Here is a 6,004-nt window from a genome sequence, read left to right on the forward strand (position 1 = left end):
TACTAGAAAGGACATAAACCTTCTTATGGGGTCGTTACCACAGCCACAAAGTCATAAACCCCGCCCATTTCTACAATGTATTTTATTAAAATGCGATTTTAAACTTAAGGTTTGCAGTGGGGTTAAGGTTATGTCGAACCTTAAATGAAAACAAAAAATAACATTTTTTGTTTTCATGAATCTTCACGATATAGCCAATTTTGAATTTGCCTGTGATGGGATAAAGGTCAGCCATTTCTGTCAGGGAGTTGGTCAACCATGCCTTGCCAGTGCTGTGATAAAATATTGGTTAATATAATGAATTTGAAGAATGTATCTGCACTGCATGTTTGTTGGCTAACTAGCCAGCCTGTTTAAGATGAATAATTCTATGAATTTGTCAAATTAACTGCCAGTATACCATACACTGGCTGAAATCAGTTGATGATAGGACATAGACAAGTTGTAAATGCAACAAATACTGAAATATCATAAATAGCACTCACAGCTTTCCAAGAAAACAACTTGAGACATTTATGGTCTGTTTACATAAACTGTACTTATAATTATGACAATATTTTAGGTTGACAATACAATTTTTTATATCACATGCCTTACTTTTATTTTCCTGTATAAACAAAATCAGGATTATGCCCCTACTGCCATTACAATTTGATTGGTTTGGATTTCTCCCTGACCAACATGACTGCCATTTCGATCCATTCTAGAACTTTTAGGTTTTATGACAAAGCCCCTCTAGTAATTTAGTGGGATCTCTATGGTATGTTATTGATAGGCATCATCGTTCAAAGGGTGTGGCTAAATTAAAAGGTTATATCATGCGTGCTTCCCTTTAAAATACTCTACTGCTTATTACATTAGACATCAAATCTCCTATTCATGATCAATATCTTGCCAGCGCAGAGCAGACTTGTTTAGAAAGAACAGTGTGTTAGCAAGAATACAGAAAATAATATACATACTTTATTCCATCTGCATCACCTCAGTAAGGTAAATATTATCAAAAAGAAAGGAGGACCAAGGCACTTCATATAATTGATTAAAATGCCTTTATTAGTATGGCATGTTCAATAGAAACAAAGTTTTTTTTAAACTGATGCGTTTCGGCTGCATGGCCTTCGTTAGGGATTACAAAAAAAAAAAAAAGGAATACAATGTCCTCTTTTGAACAGCTTTTCAATTAGCCCTAATTGGAACAGGGAGTGGTTACACAGTTGATTGAACACACCTAGTAAGCAATACTATACACATTAAAAGGTGAAATACTGAATCCGCAGAATTTGCGATCGGGAAACAGACTACAGTGTCAAATCTGCTGAATTGGAGAATCGCTTCTTGAATCGGGGCTACAGCGTTCAGGTCCTGAAAGATGCCGGTATAAGGGCTGGATTACCTGACAGAGAACTTGTTGCGAAGGGGAGTGCCTCGTGATACATCAGAGAGAGTGTATTTTGTTACAAAATACAGCACTGAAGCAGAGAACATTAAAATAATCATTAAAAATATTTGGGGAATCATCCAAAGTGATACGCTACTACGCCAAGTCTTTCCTGAGCCACCAGTCATAAGCTTTAAGAAATGTCCTACCCTAAATGACAAATTAGTCCACAGTTATCTTCCGGGTGACTCTCAAAAAACTTGGCTTGACCACAAACCCAAGGGCTCTTAAATGTAACCATTGCCGTAATATTGCACAGAAGTCTTTTGTTGACACAGCTTCCAAAATGGACTATTACGTATTACGTCAAGCATTTCATTAACTGTAAAACCACTCATGTCATCTATAGATTGGAATGTCCACAGAGCAAGGTGTTCTACATTGGACGGACAAAGAGACGCCTTTAAGATCGCTTAGCGGAACACAAGTACGCCATACCGGTAGGCAATGAAGAATACCCCATGGCAAGGCACTACAAGTCCCTACACCATGGCAACCCTGCCTCCCTACAAGCTATGGGTATTGATCATATTCCGGCCTCTATTAGAAAAGGGGACCGTCTTAAACCGTTAAGCCAAAGGGAAAGTTTTTGGATTTACAAACAGGCCACTAAATACCCTGGTTTAAATGAAGATATGGATTTCTCACCCTTCCTGTAGCATCGTGATGGGTCCATTTGCTGTCATCTAGTGGACATTTTGCTCAATTGCCCTCAGCTATGGTTTGACTGTTGTTGTTCATGTTTTGCTATGTTCTAGTGTACTATACATTGCTTTCTTATTCTTGACACTTCTCCCAGTCATATTTAAGGTTAGAACTACCTTTTAGTGTTCTGATACGTCTAGCTTGGAGTTGTATTTTTTTGATAACATAGCTACAGTATTTCACCTTTTAACCTCTAATGACTCCCCATCCCGCATGAGGGAGCGTAATCGTCGACTGACACTAATTAGCATAACGCAACGGACATAAATATTCCTAGAAAATATTCCTATTCATGAAAATCACAAGTGAAATATATTGAGACCCAGCTTAGCCTTTTGTTAATCATCCTGTCATCTCAGATTTTCAAAATATGCTTTACAGCCAAAGCTAGACAAGCATTTGTGTAAGTTTATCGATAGCCTAGCATAGCATTTTGCCCAGCTAGCAGCAGGTAACTTGGCCACGGAAATCAGAAAAGCAATCAAATGAAATAGTTTACCTTTGATGAGCTTCGGATGTTTTCACTCACGAGACTCCCAGTTAGATAGCCAATGTTCCTTTTTTCCAAAAAGATTATTTTTGTAGGCGAAATAGCTTGTTCTTCACGTTTGGCTGAGAAATTGTCCGGAAATTGCAGTCACGAAAACTCTGAATAATATTCCAAATTAGCTCCATAATATCGACAGAAACTTGGCAAACGTTTATAATCAATCCTCAAGGTGTTTTTCAAATATCTATTTGATAATATATCCACCGGGACAATTGGTTTTTCAGTAGGACCAATTGGAATAATGGCTACCTCTGTATTTTACGCGAGAATCACTCTGGGAGCCATCAGGTGACCAGTTGCGCAATGTAGCCGCTTACGGGTATTCTTCAACATAAATGCGTAAAACTATGTCACAATGCTGTAGACACCTTGGGGAATACGGAGAAACAGTAATCTGGTAGATAGCCCATTCACTGCTCAATAGGGACGCATTGGAACCCAGCGCTTTCAAAACATGAGGCACTTCCGGATTGGATTTTTCTCAGGCTTTCGCCTGCAATATCAGTTCTGTTATACTCACAGACAATATTTTTACAGTTATGGAAACTTTAGAGTGTTGTCTATCCTAAGCTGTTAATTATATGCATATTCTAGCATCTTGTCCTGACAAAATATCCCGTTTACTACGGGAACGTTATTTTTCCAAAAATGAAAATACTGCCCCCTAGTCACAAAAGGTTTTAATGTGTATAGTATTGCTTACTAGGTGTGTCCAATCAACTGTGTAACCACTCCCTGTTCCAATTAGGGCTAATTGAAAAGCTTTTCAAAAGCACATTGTATTCCTTTTTTTTGTAATCAGTTTTTAAAAACGTTGTTTCTACTGAACATGCCATACTAGTAAAGGCATTTTAATCAATTATATGAAGTGCCTTGGTCCTCCTTTATTTTTGATGACCAATTTACCCCTTTTACCAAAGAGCACCTTCTACCAAAATGTACTATTGTGTACCTTAGTAGCGCTTTCCCTTCCTCCTCTTTCTGCAAGGTAAATATTATGTTTACTGTCTCTCTAAAAACAGTTATTTACACAAGCCGGTTTCAAATGACAAGTTAATGTGGGTATGTGGTTAATTACACTCCTAAACAGAAGTAAACAGATGGTATACAGTGACCCAGTATGTAGAGACAAGTCAGTCTGGAATAATAAGTATATGTGTACTTTAGTTAATAATATTTCACCTCATTCATCACATGACTTGAAGGTAGCTCATAAACCATTTTCTGCAAACAGTTTGAGGTCAAGGACTGTAGACTAAAAGGTGCTGTATGGTCAAACCGACATCTGCATTGACCGCGCAGTATTTACAGTGATATGGCCTCTACAGAAGTCAGGGCATTCATACTTGCACTTCACCAAGCAGCACAGAGCTGTTGTGAGTTTGTGTTTATTTTAGACCTCCCGCTCTCACCTACCGTCAACCAATCATGACAATGCGGCGCAATATGGAGCCCTCCACACTGTTACACAATTTGAGAGGCGCTCGTCGCTGTGGTACAGAGATCAATTTGGCTTCTGCTTGCCTCCGGAGGCTCCGCAATTACGTCACACCATCCATACGGCACCTCCGACCCACATTTTCAGATCAAGCATAAATTGGCCCTTATCACAGTGACATGGTGACGTCCACTCACCTATGAATTTATTTGGACAGTGAAGCTAAAACTTGGGTGTTTAGCCTACTCCAGCATTTTGGATTTGAAATCAAATGTTTTATGAGGCAACAGACAGATTAAGATGTGCCCAATAGAAATGAATGGTAAATCATATATTGTGTTATTTTGGAGTCACTTTTGTTGTAAGTAAGAAAATAATATGTTTATGAGCACTGTTACATTAATGTGGATGCAGCCTTGATTACGGATAGTCCTGAATGAATCGTGAATAATGATGAGTGAGAAACTTACCCCCACGATATGCAACCTCTTACCATTACCAATAACAGGGGAGGTTAGCATTTTTGTGTGTGTGGGGGGGTATTTATGCCTCTAAATTTTTCACTCATCATGGTAGCACCCACATTAATGTAGCAGTGTTATTATTATTTAATTACCTACATTGTTATTTCAAGTTATCCCTTTGGAGCGCAATATCACGTTGGTAAAAAAAATCGACCTAAATTGAGCATGCTTATAAATTGGGCAATTGAAGGCATCTAGGGCTTATGTGAACTTTGGTTGTGGTTGAATTTAAAATAATATACCTTTAATAGACCTTAAATGTTGTATACAACATTATCGGCAAGTGACTTGATTCCTACTGTGCCAAAGCAATTTACAATTGTCAAACAGGAGTGTTGAGTGTGTTGATATAACAGTAATTGTAAAAAAATTAAAATAAATAAAAGTTTAAAAAGGTGGCAGCAGCGTAGCCTAGTGGTTAGAGCATTGGACTAGTAACCGAAAGGTTGCAAGATCGAATGCCCGAGCTGACATCATTGCGATTGGTTATTCCCCATCATTTGCAACAATTTCAATAAGCATCATCACTATCTTTCCTTTGCAGTACCTCAAACTGTCGCGATTACCAGCTGAGAAGCTTTTATGAGTTGACTTTACTCCTGGCTCAAGAGTTTGCCTGGGCAGTGTCTTAACATAACCTTAAAACCTACTCTTAGGCCTCCCGAGTGGCACAGTGGTCTAAGGTACTGCTTCGCAGTGCTAGCTGTGCCTCTAGAGATTCGAGGTTAGAGTCCAGGCTCTGTCACAGCCGGCCGCGGCCGGGAGACCCATGGGGCGGCGCACAATTGGCCCAACGTCGTCCAGGTTAGGGGAGGGTTTGTCCGGCAGGGATGTTCTTGTCCCATCGTGCACTAGCGACTCCTGTGGCGGGCCGGGCGTAGTGCATGCTGTCACCGACACATTGGTGCGGCTGCCTTCCGGGTTAAGCGGGCATTGCGTCAAGAAGCAATGTGGCTTCGTTGGGACGGGTTTTGGAGGACGCACAGCTCTCCACCTTCACCTCTCCCGAGTCCGTACGGGAGTTGCAGCGATGAGACAAGACTGTAACTACCAATTGGATACCACGAAAAAGGGGTAAACTTTTTTTTTTTTTTTAAATACTCTGTGCAGGGAGTTTTTTAAGTCTTAAAAAAAGGTTATTATAGGACTCTTAGGACCTTTTCTGATATGCTTTGTGGATACGGGCCCAGCTCAAAGAGTCTGAGTAAAAGTGCTGATTGAGGATCGGGTCTTATTCATTACGATCTAAAGGACAAAACTGACCCTAGATCAGCATTCCTACTCTGATAGGCTTTGTGGATACAGTCCCTGACCCAATAGCATGCAGACAGTAGTTCACAGTGTACTCA

This window comes from Oncorhynchus tshawytscha, linkage group LG11 (assembly GCF_018296145.1).
Source record: "Oncorhynchus tshawytscha isolate Ot180627B linkage group LG11, Otsh_v2.0, whole genome shotgun sequence".
Lineage (NCBI taxonomy): Eukaryota > Metazoa > Chordata > Actinopteri > Salmoniformes > Salmonidae > Oncorhynchus > Oncorhynchus tshawytscha.